The sequence below is a fragment of the Vanessa tameamea genome, chromosome 21 (genome assembly GCF_037043105.1).
Source record: "Vanessa tameamea isolate UH-Manoa-2023 chromosome 21, ilVanTame1 primary haplotype, whole genome shotgun sequence".
In the NCBI taxonomy this organism is placed as follows: Eukaryota; Metazoa; Arthropoda; class Insecta; order Lepidoptera; family Nymphalidae; genus Vanessa; species Vanessa tameamea.
In genome coordinates this window covers 1,562,567-1,583,497 of record NC_087329.1, presented here as the reverse complement: position 1 = coordinate 1,583,497, position 20,931 = coordinate 1,562,567, and the positions used below count along the sequence as shown (strand labels likewise).

Here is a 20,931-nt window from a genome sequence, read left to right as displayed (position 1 = left end):
TTAAATGAAATCAATGTGAGTGAGACAACCAACATAAATGACAATATGTTAGAGCGAAACGACTAGATAACGCATGTTCAATTTGATTTGTACTATCTATGGAGATCTATTGGATCTTATTATACTAATTCTTCATGACCAGAACCTTTATTGTTCCTAATGGTATATTTTTTTACTTTATGCAATAAATATTTGTAATACCGTCTTTTGTTTTATTTGACTAATCACTAAACTCTAAGTAAGACTTACGACCATCTTTTAAAAGCTTTTAAAATTTTAAGCAAATATGGAAGACATAAGAGGATAATATTGTATTTGTTGTTTGTTTAAGTCATTACTTGGGGCTTAAATCTAAGCGTTTGGTGTCCATTGTCCCCTGTACCTGAATTTACATTGCCTCACTCACCTTTCAAATCATAACTAAACAACTCTAAGTAATGCTGCTTCGCGGTAGAATATCTATCCCATCAAAAACATAAATGTAAAAATGAGAGCCAAGTCCAATATTATAATATATACCTTGGTTGTTGACTCCAACGACAAAAGACGTGAGATCTAAATGGGTGCCAAGTTCAATGGTCCTTCCTGAAATTTATTTATAACCACATAAAATATAATTTCTTCTTATAACTTAGGATAATATATTGTTGCCTAAGGTCTGTCTTATTATTATTTTTTAAAGTATAATGATTTTACACCATTCATGTGCGCTAAATGCCAGTTAATAACGTAATAAATACGAAAGTCGACTATACTCATAAGTACCTAAACGGAAATATTTGGATTTAAAAAAATTAACGGTGGTCATCAACTCGTTATATATTCACGTGATGACCTTAAAATCCACATTAAGACCGGCTGTCATAAGTTTTGATTGCTGGTTCTTACATCATTTTTTTACAGTTATTACAGGAACTAAGTATATAAGTGTTCCTAATAGACTCAATAAAATGAAAAATTATAATAAAAGGATAAAAATCACCAGTTTCAGATTTTTTCCTTTGTATTGGCCTAATTATCTACCTGCATGCCAAATTTGAACTTACTAGGTCACCTGGAAGTAGGTTATAGTATAGGTCAGTCAGTGATAAAAATGACGATTTTTAGACGTTAATATCTAAATAACCGTTTGAGATGCGTTTATGAAATTTGGAACACATATGTCTCAATATATGAGACAAATTTGACACATTTATGTCAAATAGTTTTTGAATTATGAGAGAGTCAAAAGTGGCTCCAAATGGTTCGTATAATATTACACACGGTGCTGCTCGCCAGTTCTGTTACTTGAACTTGGCTGACATGCTACCGCGTTTCTAGATTACATATAGACGACAGAGTGGGCGGAAACTCCACATTTGACTCTCTAAAATAGTACATCAGATTATAGTAAGATACTATTAAACCCCTAAATGTACTCCGTGAATCAAATATCTAAAAACGAATGTATTTTAATATGAGAAAGCATTAGATTACCGTCACTTGGTAGGACTTTATTTAGCCCGTTTGGGTAAGCGATTGTGTGCAATCAGACATCCTACCACCAAACAGCCATACTCAGTGTTGTTAAGTACTGGCTTGAAGAATAAATATATACAATATTTGAACAATAAAAACATGTACAAGAATAAACTCTAATTATTATAATAACATTCAACTTTGATTCGCAAAAAATGTTTATTATAATGTTACGTGCATTGTATTATTCATACAGTTATAATGCAGAAGGTACTTCACGAGAAATACTTATACGCTTAATGCCTTAGGGACTTGATTGGCCTATGGCGCCATGCTATTAACAAAGTTAAGGCGCATTCACTTGAAAAATAAATCTTAATCATTAGGAGGTAACAAAAAGGGGGAAGGGGGGCTATGACATATTGTAAAAAATCACGTCATGATATCATATCGTGACTAATATTACATGGTGCAGGTTTGAGTAAACCCGTTGGGTATGTAAAACCAGCTCATCAGATTGTTGATGATTTTGTGTTCCGGTTTGAAGGATGAGTTAGTTAGTGTAACTACAGTTGCAAGAGACATCTTAGCTCCCAAGATTGGTGGCGCATTGGTGTAATATAAGCAATGGTTTTTATTTCTTACAACTTCCATTAGCCCGTAAAAAAAGACACGTTACACGGTACGATACACGCTAGGACATGAACTGTCGATGCGAACCTAGTCGAGTCGACCCTGCGTTACTCTTTTATTGTATGTAGTATTTATTTATAAATTTATGATATGTATGACAATGACACGCTTGCTTTTCTATTTTTGAACATGTGTTAAATATTTAGCCTTGTATAAATCAGTGGCGGTTTCTGTAAGGATTTGAGTCCACGATATTTATGTGGTTTATCAACTAAGATTTGCAATAAGCATAATTACAAAATAATATGTTGAGACATTATCTATTACAGCACGTCGTATAGACTCATAATTTTTAATTACTGAGAATTTGTATACGGTTTTTAGAAATTATCTTTAAAACAATTTATTGCATATAGAAATAGCCCCATCTGATCCCCGGATCAACCACCAAGTAGGTACACTTTAATTCATAAATTTGATCGTACAATTTATCTTACGATGGACGGTAAAAGATGTAAAGTTACTAAAAAACTTTTGCTATAAAAATAAATTCACCGAAAACCTTATGTAGTTTTCTTTGTTACATTTATATAAGTAGTTTACTGACCCCCGTGTTGCAGGTTTTGTTAGTTTGTGGACCCAATGTAATTCAATTTAAAATTATACCTTTTTCTTTTCGAACAAAACAAGATAACTTTGGTAGCCTGTATTTTTAAAGTTTTGCTTGTTTGGATGTCCTTAATCATTACCGAAGGACTGGGGGATTCTACCCAAATTCTGCCCAATTTGCAGTTCAAACACTTAACCTTGGAGTAATAGTGCAATAACCTTCATTAAAAGTATAACCATCACCTTACTGCCTCCACTGGGGATAGGAGGGCTGATTTATTTTTTGCACAGATCAGAATTGCGATTCAACGGGAAAATACTGGTAACATTCTTGCCACCATTCCACAAAAAATCTGAATCGCGCAAAATATATATTTATTACTGATACAACGATTGTATATCACAAATTGTTAAATAATGTGAACGGTCTCAACTATTTCCTTCATTTCATTCATAATTTATTGAATCAAATATGTTAACATACATTTTGAACATTTTGAAAAAAAAAAATGTCGGTGTGGGCCACGTCTTCCAAGAAGACGACAAGGTCGAAGTCCAGCGAAGATCTGCTGATGTTCAGTGAAAATATAAAATAACGCCACAATTTATAAAAATAAAATGTAAAAAAAAGGCACGGGCAACTGTGAGCCCGTGGATGTTGTAAAGTAAATTAAAAAAAATAAACATATATATATACATAAAACTCTATTTTCATTTTATTATAAAAAATCCGTATCTTAACACAACGAATTACATTACAAAGAACATTGCATTTTAAGCTCTAATGCGTATTATTATATGGTTGATTTTCTATTGATTACAAATATTGATAATGTCTTTGAAAAATGTATCACGTAGTATCTGTATATAGGACGGTATATACTAGTGAAATATTATTATTATTTGCAATTTACACAATAAGTCTAAAGGGACTTGACTTGCATTATAAAGAAACAAGGGTAATTATTAATTCCGATCCGTAACGAAAATACAATCGTATATTACAGTTTAAGTTTTGTTAAGTTTTGTTGAGACAATTTTAGTTTTATTTAAATAATATAGGCATTGTCTATTGAGAATACTGGTATATGGTAGGAATTAGGAAGTATATCCTGCCTAAAATCAACAAATACCACATCCACGCTTTTTATTATCAATATGATCTTGTACTCAGTAATAGACCTTAATTCTAAGATATATATCAAATAATTGCCATATCTAAAATGTTTATTTATTTATTTAATCATCTATTATAAGCCAAACAAACGTTTTGAACTAAGTATAATAGTCATGCTTATCCCTTGAAGATGTGTATTCGAATATAAAGCAGTTTATACTTCACGACTAAAATGAAATTACATTTTCTTATTTGAGTTCATAAAAAATTAGAACATTACAACTAAAGCCTAAAGAAGGCCGCTTCTTTAACAGCGCGGTTAACAGTTACACAGACTAGATAGTCGAGTATGTTTAAAGTTTATAAAGAACTGGATTTTTTATACGAAAATGTCGGAATTAAATGTATCAAATGACGTCAATTCTGAGGCTCGAATAGAAAGTGGTTCAATGTTGATGAATTATTTTCTACTAGTTGTCGCCCTCAGCTTCGCTCACTTTTTAAGTATTTGTCGTCAGGTTTTAGGTATAAAATGGTAGCCTATGTCCTTCCTTGGGATTTAAGCTTATTACAAACCAAAATTCATAATATTCAGTTAAATGGTTTGTCCGTAAAAAGCAACAGACAGATAGACAATATCTATATCTATATCTTTACATTAACAGTCTGTAAATTTCCCACTACTGGGCCAAGGCCTCCTCTGCCTTTGAGGAGAAGATTTTGGAGCATATTTCACCACTGCTCCAATGCGGGCTGGTAGATACACATGTGGCAGAATTTCGTTTAAATTAGACACATGCAGGTTTCCTCACGACGTTTTCCTTCACCGCCGCGCACGAGATGAATTATAAACACAAATTAAGCACCTGAAATTTCAGTGGTGCTTGCGTGGATTTGAACCCGCAATCATCGTTTAAGATGCACGCGTTCTAACCATAAGGCCATACCGGCTCTATAATATTATTACAGATACGTTAAATTAAGGCTTGTATATTAAACTCGTATATACTATACAGTCTACCTAATTCATGTCTGATTTATTTCAGCTAGTGAAATTTAATTCACAGCGTATAATGAAACAGCAGTGGAGTAATTGGTTCACATGCATTAGTGCGCTTCGTTTAAATTTCTTTCCGCTCGAATAAATTTTTCACTCGTATTGAATGATAGTCATTTGAAATAGATTTCCGTTCAACAGTACAAGAGACTTGAGTCACCGACGAGTGCAAATAAAAGATATCCTAAACTATTTCGCTGCTTTACAATTTTGTTGATTTGTACCAAATAACTTTGATGACGAATTTGATTTTTTGTAATGACCTCATATTAAATAGTGATTTAATTGAATATTCATAAAATTATTTTAACTTTTCAGTATATTAATAGTAAAACAGACAAACAAACAAACAAATTTCATGTCTGTAGTCTTGACCAATCGGTTCCTTCAGGAGTCAATCAAAGTCAAGCTCATGTTTAAAAATGTATTGTCATTGAAACAGAACCAACGAGTACGATTTAAACTCCTTATGATAAGAGAAAGTGGGTATGTTATTAAAAAAGTTGACCTAAACAAACTAATAAATATTTAAAGTTAAATAAAAGCTGTGCAAAATAGTAATGTTGAAGACATGCTTAAACAAAATCAATCGCTTCAATAAGAAAATAGAAAATAAAATAAAGTGGGCTCAATAGCTAATAAGATCGCAGGTTCGCAGGATCTCAAATCGCCGGTCGTTGTTAAAGAAAATATTAGATTTTATCTGGTGAGAAATCCCCAGTAAAAGCTCGGAGTGTTAACTTTGACACTGTTTACACTAGCTTGCCTCGAGTTATGTCGTTTAGACCTTTAAAGACCACTTTGAATGATATACATATATATTGTTAATTTTAAGTGCTTAGTTATAAGCTGATGTTGTAACTTTTTCAATAAATAAATTAAAAAAGTATTGAAGACTTTTGTCCTTTACGTGAATTCTCCCCGGTCCTATCGGTTTATAGTAAGAGGAGTAACGGCCAAAGAACGCCACAATAGCTTCAGTACAAAAAAAATTGAGGTCTTAAAATTACATCGTGAAATGCGTATGAAAATACAAAATTAATTAATGTCCGACGTAATATTTCACGCATAAAATATATAAAAAAATACACTGCAACGGATTTCAAGTTAATTAGTATAATGCAAACGATGCTTAATGAGCGAGCGAGGCAAACTTAGCGTGGCGAGTCGTGTTTCTAGAAATTACGGTTTCTTATGTTGCCGAAAATTACGCTAAGCAACAAAAAAATTGGAGACTAAGCCCAACAAAAAAGGCCATTCTTATTAATCTTACTTTACTCTAATAATTATCATTATTTTATTGCCGCATGGCCAAGTGGTTGTAAAACTTTAATAATAAATAAATAAATAAATATAAATAATAATAATAAATATTGGACAACATCACATACATTACTCTGATCCCAATGTAAGTAGCTAAAGCACTTGTGTTTTGGAAAATCAGAAGTAACGACGGTACCACAAACACCCAGACCCAAGACAACATAGAAAATTAATGAACTTTTTCTACATCGACTCGGCCGGGAATCTAACCCGGGACCTCAGAGTAGCGTACCCATGAAAACCGGTGTACACACTACTCGACCACGGAGGTCGTCAAAATCTTAACCGACGATTGCGAGCTCAAACTCAGGCAAGCACTGAAACCATTTGCGTAGGCAATTTGTGCTATTATTCATCTCGTGTTCGGTGGTGAAGGAAAACATCGTCAGGAAGTCTGCCTGTGTCTTATTTCAATTAAATTCTGCCATATGCTTATCTGTCTTCTCGTATTGGTTCAGTTAACTTTGAACCCTATCCTCAAAGAGAGAAAAGGCCTTAGCCCATCAGTTGCTCATTTACGGATAGTGACTTGCGTACTTACTTTTATTATTAGAACTTTTATAATATCCCAAATATTAAAGAAAAACTACTCAAATTAAATGCTAAATTGAATAAATAATCATAAATATTAAAACAATTTTATATGCAATCATTTTAAATAGATAAGATTTTCTGTACTTTATAACAAATATTATCCTAATTTTTTATTTATAATACTTATTATTTTTTAATTTTATGCTTATGTAGATTTTAAACAGCCTCACTTAAAGGAGATAATGTATGAACTTTCTATTATCCCGATCCAACGTTTATATATAACTGTATTCGAACAGAACCTGAAGTAGTACGATTGTGTACGATTAAATTGAATCGTGACGTCATCGACTTTAAATATTATAGTAATTTTGCCCTGAAAACAAAAGCCAAGTTATCCCAGTTCCAATCATTAGCTATTCTATGTTGTATTTAAAAAATAATTGCGGCTTAATTAAGTTAGATTAACCTATTAATTTTAAGTGCATACTTGTCCCTGATTCTCTCTTCAAGCCAGAAGTACTCTGGAAAATACAGCTGTAAGCGACCAATCAGCGAGCTACATTAAATTTATTATGATTTGTTTCGATAACACGAAACAAAAAACGGACACAAAAAGGAATTAATTTGCTCCATCTAAATTAAACACATTTTTTTTTTTAAGAAATAAAATCTATCTTTCAAACAATTCTCCATTATTCCTTTTTCTCACAGGAAATGAGTTAGATTAACGTGACGACATCCCAAGAGACGTATATCAAAGAAGCGACTGTCGTACTTAAAATGTTAAATTTAAAAAAAACGACCGCAATTCTCCAGCGAGAGCAACGTTATGTTAGTAACAGTTTAATGTTAAAATAATAATAGTTCAATTCTCTTCGAAACTCGAACTGTACAAAGCATAACTTGCGAGATAAATAATTCTACAGTAAAAGTGGTAACCACAGTGCTGCTGCACTTTCTATCCACTATCTGATTTAACCGAAGCAAGAAACACGATCCCGTTTAATAACGTTACTATTATTACAATGATGATAAGTCCGAGAATTAACGAAGGATTTATTATTTATAAAAAAGTTTTTATATGTTCTTTTTTTTTTAATTTTTGTCTGTTCGACAAATGATTGCATAAACTTTTTTGAAATTCGTTAATATATTGACATTAAAAGGAATTAAATTAAGGTCGCCTGTTATCCAATTAGTATACCGATTCTGAAGTCCTTGATTTAGGGCGCGGATTGAGCCAGTGAGCATTTTTCCGATTTTCCTATCAAAAATCCATTGGTACCACTTTACATAAGTATGCAAATAAAATAAAAAAAATATATTGTTCACCATGCACGAAGATCAAATAACACTAGATCCACGTTTATACCAAAAACCCTTATTAAAAAAAAATTATTAAGCGATTTAAATTTCTTAAATGCTAGCTTCAAAATAAACGTAATAGAACATTTTCCTTATCAGTGGGTACGCATGATGAATGTTTGAAACACATTATTCTCGCAGTTAATTTGTTCACATTAATTACAAAACCGTTGTACTAAACAGTTTGTTTACTGCAGCCCTTACGCTCTACCTTGCTCCACAAATCTTTTGAAAGAAAATGGTGTTCCAAAAACTAAGAAATTGTGCAGAAAATGAAAACGATTATAAACTTTAGGTCATTGAGATAAATAATACTACCATTAACTCTTAATTTTTCAAGCATTAGATGTTTTGACAAATAAGAGCAATTCTGTAAGAACAAACGAAAAATTCACACAGACGACGATCGTGAAATGTCAATTTGTATATAATGTGACATGGTTTCAACATTTTACGAGTGAGATACAAAGTGGGCTCTTGCTAGTCAACGTCAAAGTCAAAAAGTTTACTGAAAATTACTACAGTTACTTTGATTGTCAAGGAAAAAAGTTTGTAAAGAAATATCTCGGACCAGACGAATGTATTCTATATAACTACACCCATTTTGACTGTCAAGAAAAAAATATGAATGAAGTTCCTCGGACGAACCGGCGAAAGAACCTAAGCGGAACTTTTTTTTCATAAATATATTTTTTAAAGATTATTAATTTAAAGAAAAAAAGTAACAGCTTGTAAATGTATCAGGACTGGCTAAGGCCTCCTATCCCTTTGAGTAGTAGATTTGGATCTAATTCCACCACGCTGCTCCAATGCGGGTTGATGGAAACAAATGTGACAGAATTTCATTGAAATTCATGTCTAACATGCAATATAATTTTACACATTCCTATTTGAAACGTTGCAAGTTTATTGATTAACTGGAGACTAAAATGGAGCTCTACTTGGTGATAGGGCTTTGAGTAAGCCCGTCTGGGTAGGTACCACCCACCCATGTTGTTGCCATTTAAAATTATAATAAAAATGTATTCGGTACGAAGTTGGCTAGCCTGTTTTGACAAGTGGCGACATCTGCACCGAGCTTACTTCGCGTGATCGACAGACGCTGAGTTCACTTTTTATTCGGCGCCCTAGCGAAGGAAACATTACAGGAGAGGCGTTTTGGATTTAAGTAAAACTGGTCCTTGGTATCATTTTTCCTTATATAAACATAGTTATTTTTAAGATTGTGATTGTGTGGATAATTTGTGAATTTGCGATTTAAATATAATAAATCCAAAGTACGTCGTCATAAGTCAAACGTTTTGTATATTGATTTGGAGTTGTAATATGTAATATGTTTGAAAATAATATGTGTCGTAATTTAAAGTGAAACTTACTAGTATTGGAGATTAAATAAATGAGTGTTTAACATTGTTGTTTTTACCTATCAGATTTTCTATCGCCCAACAGCAGTATTGAAGTGTTTCGGTTTGAAGGGTGAGTGAGCTAGCGTAACATAAAATTATATTTTTCTTATTAAAATATAGTCACGAAGATATTGTGTACGAGCCACGGAAACACAAGGGAGCGTCGTATCATATCCCGTCACGGTATACGAGTCGGTTTAACCCCCACGCACGCATGGATGTATGACACTAAAAATTAAATGAAATTAGTCCAAGTAAACGAAATAGTTTGGATTATATCGTACATATTTACAATCTACCAGAGCTCAACGTACTCATTATATAAAACGATAAAAAAATATTTTAGCATTTTATGTTTGTACGTACTTTCTAATTATAGACGTAACAGCGATTCTTTTAGAATACAATTTTATGTTCTGAAACATATGATTACTTGTGAATTTCGTTTTTTTTAAACAATGACACAATAAATTATTAGTTTATGTTAAGTTAAAGACAAGGAAATTATCAAAAATGATCACGGATATCCCAGCGGCAGTACAATAACCTGTTCAAGATTAGACGAATCCGAGAACAGCATCAGATCAGGGTGTTTTAACGTTTTGCCAGTGAGTGTGAACGAAATCTATCTATCTGAAATTCAAGCTCCTAATTGATACTCATTAGCGTGCTCTTCGCTCGGTTGAAAATGTAATTCTCTCCATTCCTCCCCACTCTCCTTCTTACTATTATAAGTCATTTACTGTTGAAGCTGCTCGACTTTGGAATACATTACCTGTGGCTATAAGGAGCGCTCAATCATTAGCTATTTTTAAAAGAACGATAAAGATATTTATTAGTCGCTTTAATATCCAAAGGTTCTTGTTGTCGTTGTTTTTTTGTCTCTTTTTTTTTATTTCATTACCATTTTGTATTATATTATATCGGTATGTATCTATTTATTTATATTTATATGTTTATTATATGTATTATTATATTTTATTTGCAGTATATGATTTCGATTTCGATTATCGAGATGTTTCGCTTTAAAATCAATAAAATTCAATGACATTCAGTTCAACGGGCGGCCATGTTTGACGTTTACGGGTGCGTTCAGTGTGTTCCAAATAATAACTTCGTGCAGTTGTACCGAAAATCAATGGATACCGAAAAGAAATGGAAACTAATACAATAAATTATTAATAAATAATAAACTGTATTTGTTTAGTATTATTTATTAGCGAAGCCGGGTTTTCATCTAGTAATTAAAAATACTGTACATCGCGTTATTTAACAAAACCATTTATTGTATCGCGACAGGGGACAACATTCAACTGTTAAACGTCAACGCTTTCTATAACTGTATTTGGGTTTGAAGTGTGAAAAAACCGTTATAATTGCACGAGGAATATAATATGTTGAATCAAGTGAACACTTAACGACAACAATTGGCTTGTTTAATCCTCCTATCCTCCTGCAGATTAAAATCCAAAAAAACTTAAATACATCCTGTTTTTCATATACATGCCTCGTCAAAAAACCAAGCAAGCTCGAACCCATGAAGATTGCTCAATTAATCACATCCTGGGTCAGATCTCGGCAGATCAGCTCAAAATTACATATTTGCAAATTTTCAATTCGATATATCAAAATATAGGTATTTTTTTAATACTCTTATCAGACAGTGTTTTGGTTACATTTTCTCCTCAATCATATTTGTGTATTTCTCTGATTTAAAATATTAAAACCGCTAACATATACCACCCAGTATAAAAGCATTTTAATTACACAGTAATTTTAGTTACGAATGAAACTGTTACAAAGGAAAAAAATTAATAAAATAGTTGTACAATAAGGTTGTGTTACTTTCATTAACTGCATCATCTTAAATATTTTAATTAACTAACTAAATTTTATGATATAATATTCGGATCTCATATCTTACCATACAATCAACATAAAACAAAACAAACATTTCGTAACTGTGAATTACATATTACTTGCAAGGGCTCGCCCCAGAAGCACCCATCCTTACGACTAATGCAATATCTTGTTTTAAAAACGAAGCGAAAATATACCTTATATTAAGGTATTAAAGTCTCAAATTCTTAAATATGACGATATAAATAAACAATGGGAACGTCAAATGGTAACAGTCCATATGAGCACGCAATTGGATTCGCACTAATAAATATAGAGTGACCACGATTTTTAATAAAACCGGATTATTCTTCCTTGACTTTTTGGTAACATGCTTTATGAAAAAAAATACTATTGCATCATCTGTTATGCTGGATCTCCTTATTAGAACCGGTGGTAGATTTCAATTTAATTTTTCATGTAATAAACGACACTAAAACGCTTATAAGACCTAATTTGAATAAATATGTCTTAGATTTTAATATGATTTGCAAGAAATAGAAAAGCACATCTCCGTCTTTGCACGGGTGCAATGCTAATACTATATACTACAGAATGGCTTCATATTCAGCGTTCACAGCCTTTTTGTCATTAGACAATACAAACCGGTTTATGCCTGCATTTTCAATCTGTAATATCTTCGAAATTATTCATTTAAAGTGCATGCTGTAAAAGGCCATATTAATCTATATTAATATTTCAATAATTGGATAATAATTAATGCTGAATTGCTTAAAACCGCTTCGTAAATAAGCCATTATTTCACGTAAAAAGTAAAGGATAAAAAATGTTTATTTTGGCTTATCCCTAATAGATAGATATTTTTGTAGACCTTTTTAAGGTGTACAATACTGTAGTAAATTATTTTGATCTATCTCGTAAGGTCAGCCAGCATAGTAAACGCATGTAAACGCAAAAAATATGTTTATTAATTACATCTCATTAGAAACCTTTAAAATTATCAGTGTTTATATAATTATCAGTTCTGCTATATTATGCATGTATTATACATATAAACCTTCTTCTTGAATCACTCTATCTATTAAAAAAACGCATCAAAATCCATTGCGTAGTTTTAAAGATCTATGCATACATAGGGAAAGACAGACAGCTGGAAGGGACTTTGTTTTATACTATGTATTGATGTTCTTCAACCCCGTCTCTCCTTAAGGGGGATTTTTGGCAACTTTTATACATTTACTAGTGATTCATTAACTTTTTTACATTGAAACTTTTTTTTATATTTTCTTTTGAAAAAGTCCCGAGTTAATACTAAAAAAATGGCACCCCTACTCTGTCTGGAATGATTTATACCAACTATTGTAGAAAATGTTGTTCGCTGAAATAAACCAAAAATGGTAGCAGCTTGCATGAAATTGAATTTAATTTTGTATTTATGATTAATGTATTTTATGTAACAATTAAATAACAATTCAGACGTGTATAACACTAAACTTTTACGAGAAAATAAAGACTTTTACTCTTAGTGACGGAAGTGAGCAAAGATTTCTTTTAGGTTCGAATTTTTAAAGCGTGGAAAACTTATCTTTTGATTTGTTTTTAATTGTATTGTATCGGATCATATTTACCAACTGATGGTAAGTGGCGACCATCGCCCGTAGACTATGGCGCTGTAAGAATGTTAACCATTCCTTACATCAGTAATGCGCCACCAACGTTATGAACAAAGATGTCATGTCCCTTGTGCTTGTAGTTACACTGGCTCTCTCAATCTTCAAACCAGAACACAAATAACAATAGTACGTATTACTATTTAGAATAGAATATTTGATGATTGGGTGGTACCCAAGAAGGCTTGCGAAAAGCCTTGCCTAAGGGCTATTTAATTTAACACACATGTCAATTAGCCCTTAGTGTTGGCTTATAGTCTGATATAAGCTATATAAGTAAATTAATCTCAATGGGCATTAAGAGTCAATTACTAGTTCCGTCGTGCGACTCGCCTAAAAGCCAAGATTCAATATTTATAGAGCCGAGATGGCCCAATGACCATAACACGGGAATCATAGCAGAAGGTTGTAGGTTCAAGCACCTCTGAATTATCACGAGCGTAATTTGTGTTCATAATATATATGTGAAAGCAAATCTGTCTGTCTGTCTGTCTGTTGCGTTTTACAGCCAAACCGCTGAACCGAATTTGATAAAATACGGTGTAAAGTAAGCTTGAATTCCAAGAAATTAAAACATGTACTTTTTTATACCTTACATCTGACGATCAACCCTTAAAACGCGAGCTAAGCCGAGGGCGACAACTACTAATTCATAATTGACCTCGTAGTCGCTGGTGAAGGAAAACATTATGGGTGTAATGGAAATCTCCCACATGAGTATCGACGTCGCATTTGTTGAAAGAAGCTTCAAACCTTCTCCTTAAAAAAGGAAGGAGCGTTTACCCACCCAGCTTAAAGCCGCTACGTTAACAGCCTGTAAATTTCGCACTGCTGGGCTAAAGCCTCCTCTTCCTTTGAAGAGAAGGTTTGGAGCATATTCGTATATATATCATATACCACACTGCTCCAATGCGGGTTGGTGGAATACACATGTGGCAGAATTTCGTTGAAATTAGACACATGCAGGTTTCCTCACGATGTTTTCCTTCACCGCCGAGCATGAGATGAATTATAAAATTCAGTGGTGCCTGCCTAGGTTTGAACCCGAAGTCATCGGTTAAGATGCACGCGTTCTAACCACTGGGCCATATCGGCTCATAAAACCGCTAATTATTACAAACAGACAGACAGACAAAAATTGTAAAAAAATGTTATTCAGGTATATGTACCGTGTATACATACATATGCATTTAGTAAAACGCGGTTATTTTAATATTACAAACAGACACTCCAATTTTATTATATGTATAGATAAACTATTGTACCTGTTATATTAAATAATTAATTATTTATTACATAAACGATGAAAAAGTGTACCTAGTGAGTTTCTGGTCGGTTCTTATCGGTAGAATCTTCATTCCGAGCCGGTGGTTGCTTTAAACTTAATTTATCTTGTGAAACGATGATTCAAACGCGCTTGTAAGACTAGTTGAAAAAAGTATAAGAATTTTGTCTTGATTTTCCAGCGCCATCATATTCGAGTTCGACTTACGATGTGGTAACCCAATTACTAGCCTGCCTTCCTGAAATAGATTAAAAATAATTATCAATGTCAGTTTTAATTTATTTTTGGATAAGAAATAATAAAAGCATACTTTATTTTTTTCTTCTTTGTGTAAATTTCATTCATGAAATAAAATGTTTTTGTTTTATATTATATAAAATCTATACGATACAAAGCGTGCTAAGCATAAAATTAAATATTCTTAAAAAATCTCTTAAATGTATACAGACGTAACATATTTTTGAATAAACATTTTTGTCACATAATACCTTTTATATTTTATATATAGAATCGGACTTTCTTTGTCGCTTTCTGAGTTTTTAATAGCGAAATGTAATTTAGGCAAAGGTGGCAATTAGTCGTATTTGAGAATAATTCATGAAGCATATTTCGTTATCATTTCGACATTGTTCGTGATTGTTGGCGAGCTGTTACGATTATTATTATTTTTTGTTTTATACGCGCGTGCTCTTTGCAAGTTTTATTTGTGGCACATCAAAACACGCAACGTTACGACATTGTAAGGATTACACCGTTTCCATGGTAACATAACAGAGCTAAGGTTCAATGAATATCTATGTACTAGATTCCGCTAACGGCTTCGCCCGCGGGTTCAAGTATGTGTGTATTATGACAGTGTACAAGCTATCTCTATTCCAAATTCCATCCAAATCTGTCTAGCAGTTTTTGCTTTATTCACTAACAACCATCAATATCCTATACAATCTTTAATATTTATAATGTTGGTAGGCTATTTGATAAATAGAAAAGTGTATTATTTTTCGTTTTCCTTGACAGGTCGCATTTACTAGAAACGAGTGCTGTCAAAGATGAATTTAAAATGGGACTATTGTGTTATTTTTCACGCGCCCTATTCAACAATATATAATAAGTTATTTATAATATCCACCAGGTTATACACATTAAAAAAGAACATCTGGTTTGATTTATACTAAACAATATCATAGTGTATATAATTTTACAAAATTTTTCAAACTCATATAAAACTAAATTAGTGAATGCTAGAATTGTAACGATTTTATTAATAGACAAGATTAAATCGTTTTGATATATTAATGATTTAAATACCTTTCTACATTTTTTTTAATGCTTTAGTGAATTATAGTCGTCATCAGTCAATCGTAATAATGTTTGTTATAGTACGTAATACCTACCCTGCCACTATACAATCTTATTTGATTAACAAATTATAGGATATAGAATCAAATTAAATATTTCAATGGATCATTAAATCCATGGATTGATTCAGAATAGTTTAATACCCCTTCTTAGCCAGATCTTATTATTTCTAGGTCTTCGGTTTTCTGGTGATAGATTTGAGCAGTCTATTTGAATTCCGATTTGACGTGACTGAACGTGCCGTTCAGTGGAAACGTGTCATAATCGCCGGTGGTGTGATCCATGATGACTCACAGTCATTAGGAATTTCTAAGTTAAGTATTGTGGCTATGCCATTTATGTAGTTCCATCTCTTCGTAGTTAAATAGCACCTTATACCAAATATAGATTTTATTCCATATAGTAATAAAGTTCATTTTCCTGTAAGCGTGAAAGTTTTATACTTATGAATATTAAACGAATTTCGATTTTATTTCCAACTTAAATAAAGATTATTTTTGTATAGACTTATAAGAAAAAAATAGTTTATATGACAAGCGTTTTTATATCAATGAGAATAAAGAATGAAATTCTATGAAATTTGATTAAGGGTAGTTACGATACGCTTAGATATTCGAAAGTTTCGGTTAAAATGTGTTTTTTTATGCAACTCTTAAGAACATTTTCAACGTATTAAAAATGCATTTTTTATCACTTAAGATTGGCTGTACAATTTTCATTTCAAGCGATAAAACACAACCAATTTCAAATCCAAGATCAAAAGGCTCCGATTACGAAAAGCGTCATTTACAGGAAATCATAATTTCGACATGCCGAAATGACATGGAAGACGTACTTCATTTTATTCTATACTAGATTGTAATTTTATTCTATTCTATAAAACTGAATATTTTCTTTTCAAACTACTGGATAGGATTTGATGAAAGTCTTTCTGTTACGTTACATATATATTTTGACACCGTACAACAAAAACTCGATTTATACAGTAGTCATAGTAAGTATAGGACTCGATATATAATATATATATATATATATATATATATTCCAATATACTATATTATATTTCAGCAAAACTATATTTATGTTTTATTGAAATATGTAACCATGTGTTGTACAACATACTTAAACTTATTAATTTTTAATATTAAAGAATTCATAAGAGACTTATATCGTTAACTAAATACAGCGCTTATTTAAAAAAAAGCGCTTCAAAAATTCCTGATGATAAGTGGTCACCAAGCCACATAGACATTGAAGTCCTAACGTAACGTAAGCTCTTACTCTCTCACGAGAGCACAACGTTAGCGCGATGTAACTACGTACAGCGCCATCTAGTTGTGTAAAGAAAAAACTAAGTCAACGCTATTTAAATTTCAACGACTCGTCAATATATGCTTTGAAATTAGGCCTAATAAGCATTTGATGAATAGATATAAAGGTACATGATAGATTTGCCAATCACTGGCATGGTTACATGGTTATAGGCACTGCAAGAAGTTTATACAACTCATTATACCATCAATGCACTGGCAAACATGAATACCGTCTCCTGCCTGCATGTTGTCAGAAAAACCTCTAAATTTTTGCCCGTTGGAGTATAAACTCAGGATCTCAGAATCTGTCACGAAACCAAAGAAATCATGTAAACGATGCCTTAGTTAACAGAATTAAAATATATTAACTAATTCGATACAATTAATTACAACCAACATAAGTACCTATATAAATTCTCGAATAATCCTCCCTCGTACATTTGAAATATCATTTTGTTATGTAGTTGTATCCGAAGACATATATCATACGGAAGGGATACAATTATTCATACATTCGAAAATGTATCCGTTTCATATATATATATATATATATATATATATATGTATTTTGTAACGCCGACTTCCTAATTTGGCAAATTAAATGCATCCTTCCGGGGGGCAAAGTATTCGTTTCTATAAAAATAATCGCACACACCTTTACCAAGTATTCAATTAAAAACATATTATTTAATATTATATAAATAACTGTGCCGCGCGGCTTTGTCCGTGCGAATTTTTTTTCTTTATGCAAAGCTTTTTGGATATCACCTGCTCATCATATATTCGCCAAGCAGCAATACTTAGTATATTGTGTTCCGGCTTGTGTTTATGAGCCAGCTTAACAACAGGCACAAGGGACATACCATCTTAGTACCTAAGGTTGGCGGCGCATTGGAGATGTAAGGAATGGTTTAATTATTTTTGGCGCCAATCTCTATGGTCCATTGTCTAGTGGTGACCACTTATTATCAGGTAGCCCTTATGAGCGTCCAATTAAGCGTGTTATAAAAATCTTGTATAAGTTACAAACATAAAAGAGTATTTATTATTCCTGTAATCGAATGTAGCTATTATTCATTTAGAATTTATATTACAGTAACATAATAAACCTCTCGAAGTAGGTTTCTAATTGTGAAATAACAATTATTAATACCGTTTCAGTACCCTCTGTAATATGGAAATACTAACTACATTAAATATATATATAAAATGAGTTACTAACAGTATTTAAAACGGGATATTTACCATGTTTTTTATCTACGAATGTCTTGTTCACTATAACAAGACAGTCTCTTGAACAAGACATTCGTAGATAATGTCGAAATATCGAGCTCCACCAAATAAAAATAAAAAACATGGTAAATAACCCGTTTTAAATACTGTTAGTAATAAAAATAACCATGTTAATTTAAAATTTTATATAAAATGAGTTAGTTTTATTAACGTATTCGGCCAAAGCGACCCTTAAGGAAGACCAACCAGTACAAGTGTGAGTTCATACAAATGCACTCTCTATTCCAAACTTACATAATCCGATGGGACGGCGAAACCGACACAATTGGAAAGAGCTAACATGTATCCACAGTCTGACCTGTTTGAACCTGGACCTCGATATCTGCGGCCTTATATTTAGCCATTAGAAAACGAGGCAGTCAATGGATACAATTATATAATATCCCTCTGAATCGTATACGATTAAGATAGCTGTGACTGTAGCGAAGTGTTTAAACCTCTATGAACGGCATAGCGATTTGGTACATTGACTGTTCATATTTTACGTACCTACACGCTCTTTTTTTATATTGGTAAGTGGTCACCACCGCCTATAACATAAGCGCTGTAAGATATATTAATCAACTCTAACATCGGCAATACGCCATCAACTTTGGGAGGTGTGTTGTATCCCTCATGAATTTAATTACACTGGCTCACTCACCCTTAAAACCGGAAAACAACGATACTAAGTATTGCTGCTTGGCGGTAGAATATAAATAAATAATAAATATTGGACAACATCCCATACATTACTCTGATCCCAATGTAAGTAGCTAAAGCACTTGTGTTATGGAAAATCAGAAGTAACGACGGTACCACATACACCCAGACCCAAGACAACATAGAAAACTAATGAACTTTTTCTACATCGACTCGGCCGGGAATCGAACCCGGGACTTCGGAGTGGCGTACCCATGAAAACCGGTGTACACACTATTCGACCACGGAATATATGATAAACGGGTGGTACTTACCCAGACAGGCTTGTAAAAAACCCTACCGAATGTACAATGAAAACAAATCCCTCAATATTTTCACCGACGGTATTTTATTACACAGAAGGAACAAGTTTTACCGGCTTGAAATTTAGTCCTTTATCGTAACAAGAGTGAATTTAAAATACGTGTTAATATTAAAATAATGTCATCATAACGTCAATTCCCTCCCGATATGGAAACAAAACCGCTGACTGAATCTATTGACACTAAAATTGCAGTACTTATCTTAACAGAATTCACAAATATTGATATAAAATAAATTTGGTTAGTGTTACATTTGACATCCCATCATATTATGAGAGTATGGGAATAGGGAGTCCATCTGTGTTTTTGCACATACTTGTGCACTATAAATATGTCCTGCGTAGTCAAGTATCCCTTAAGAATGGCTGCCGTGCCGAAATTATTCAGGAGCATCTTCTTTGTTGCAAACACTTCGTGAGTATCAAAATCAAAATACACTACATTCAAACTTAGTAAACCCTAAGAAGTACTTTCTACAACCTTTTAAATACGTCTAACATATTTCAACCACAAGAGGGCAAATGCCAATAATTAACTTTGGACAACGAATTGATACGTTATCATTGGTCGTGAGCTCAAATAATCCATGATATTTACTATTCATTTGCAAAAAAAATGGAATTCTGACGAAACTGTCATTGGAACTTTGGAGGTAAAATTAAAGTGGTAATTTAAATAGTTAAGGAAATAGTGTAGTATTATAAATAAAGACATATTGATCAAGAACTGTTAAAACAATATAGAAAAACATTTACAAAATCGGAATCCTTGCTTCGATTGGAATAGACTATAGAGACGAAACATGAATGAAGAAAATCAAAATTTAAAACATTTGTAATTATGATTTTCTAATAGAAAGTACAAATATTCAACAATTTCATGTAATCAAAACAAAATATTCAACGTGTTTTAATTACAGACTGCTTAAAATATAATTTGTTTTTCTTATAACACACCAAACATGCAGCGAGATAAAACATACCGTTAAAATCTATGACGTTGCGAATTTAATTAATGTACTTTTCAATATTAACGTCATTACAGAAATATATCTATCTCTCTTTCCATAATGAGAAATTTGTCATTCGATAGAACAAAAGTCTGTCACTTTTTACAACTAAAAACATCCAAACAATTGAGCTGAAACTTCACAAATACTTCAGATGCTGAATATACAGTCTTGTATTTATTGAAAAACCGAAAAGTGTTTCAATTTGAATTATACGATTGATATATAAAAATGCAATGCAATTTTTGACACTAAACATACTATAATTGCTAACAAACCGTTATTGAAGTTACACATAAGGCATAATAATAACAAAATACAACACAAACATAAGACAAAAATAAACCGTTTTGTAAAATACATATATTAAAAAAAAGTAATGCACCGGTTACTTGGACATCATGCTCTCTCATGAATTTAGAAGTTCTTAACAAATCTATAGTGAAATTGATTTCATAATACATTTGTCGTTTTTTTTTTACACAAATAGGCCGACGAGCATAATATGTTCAAAATTAACAACATTAAATTTACAGTCTGTAAATTTCCCACTGCTAGGTTAAAGTCTCGTCTCCTTTTGAGGAGAAGGTTTTGCAGCATATTCCACCACGCCGCTCCATTGCGGGTTTGTGG

At 32.3% G+C, this 20,931-nt stretch overlaps 1 protein-coding gene across 1 annotated transcript in view; it reads left to right on the top strand.

Annotated features, from left to right (window-relative positions):
• Positions 1 to 20,931, top strand: part of LOC113396880 (alpha-tocopherol transfer protein-like) — a 171,000-nt gene that overhangs the window by 91,031 nt on the left and 59,038 nt on the right. The window lies entirely within an intron of this gene.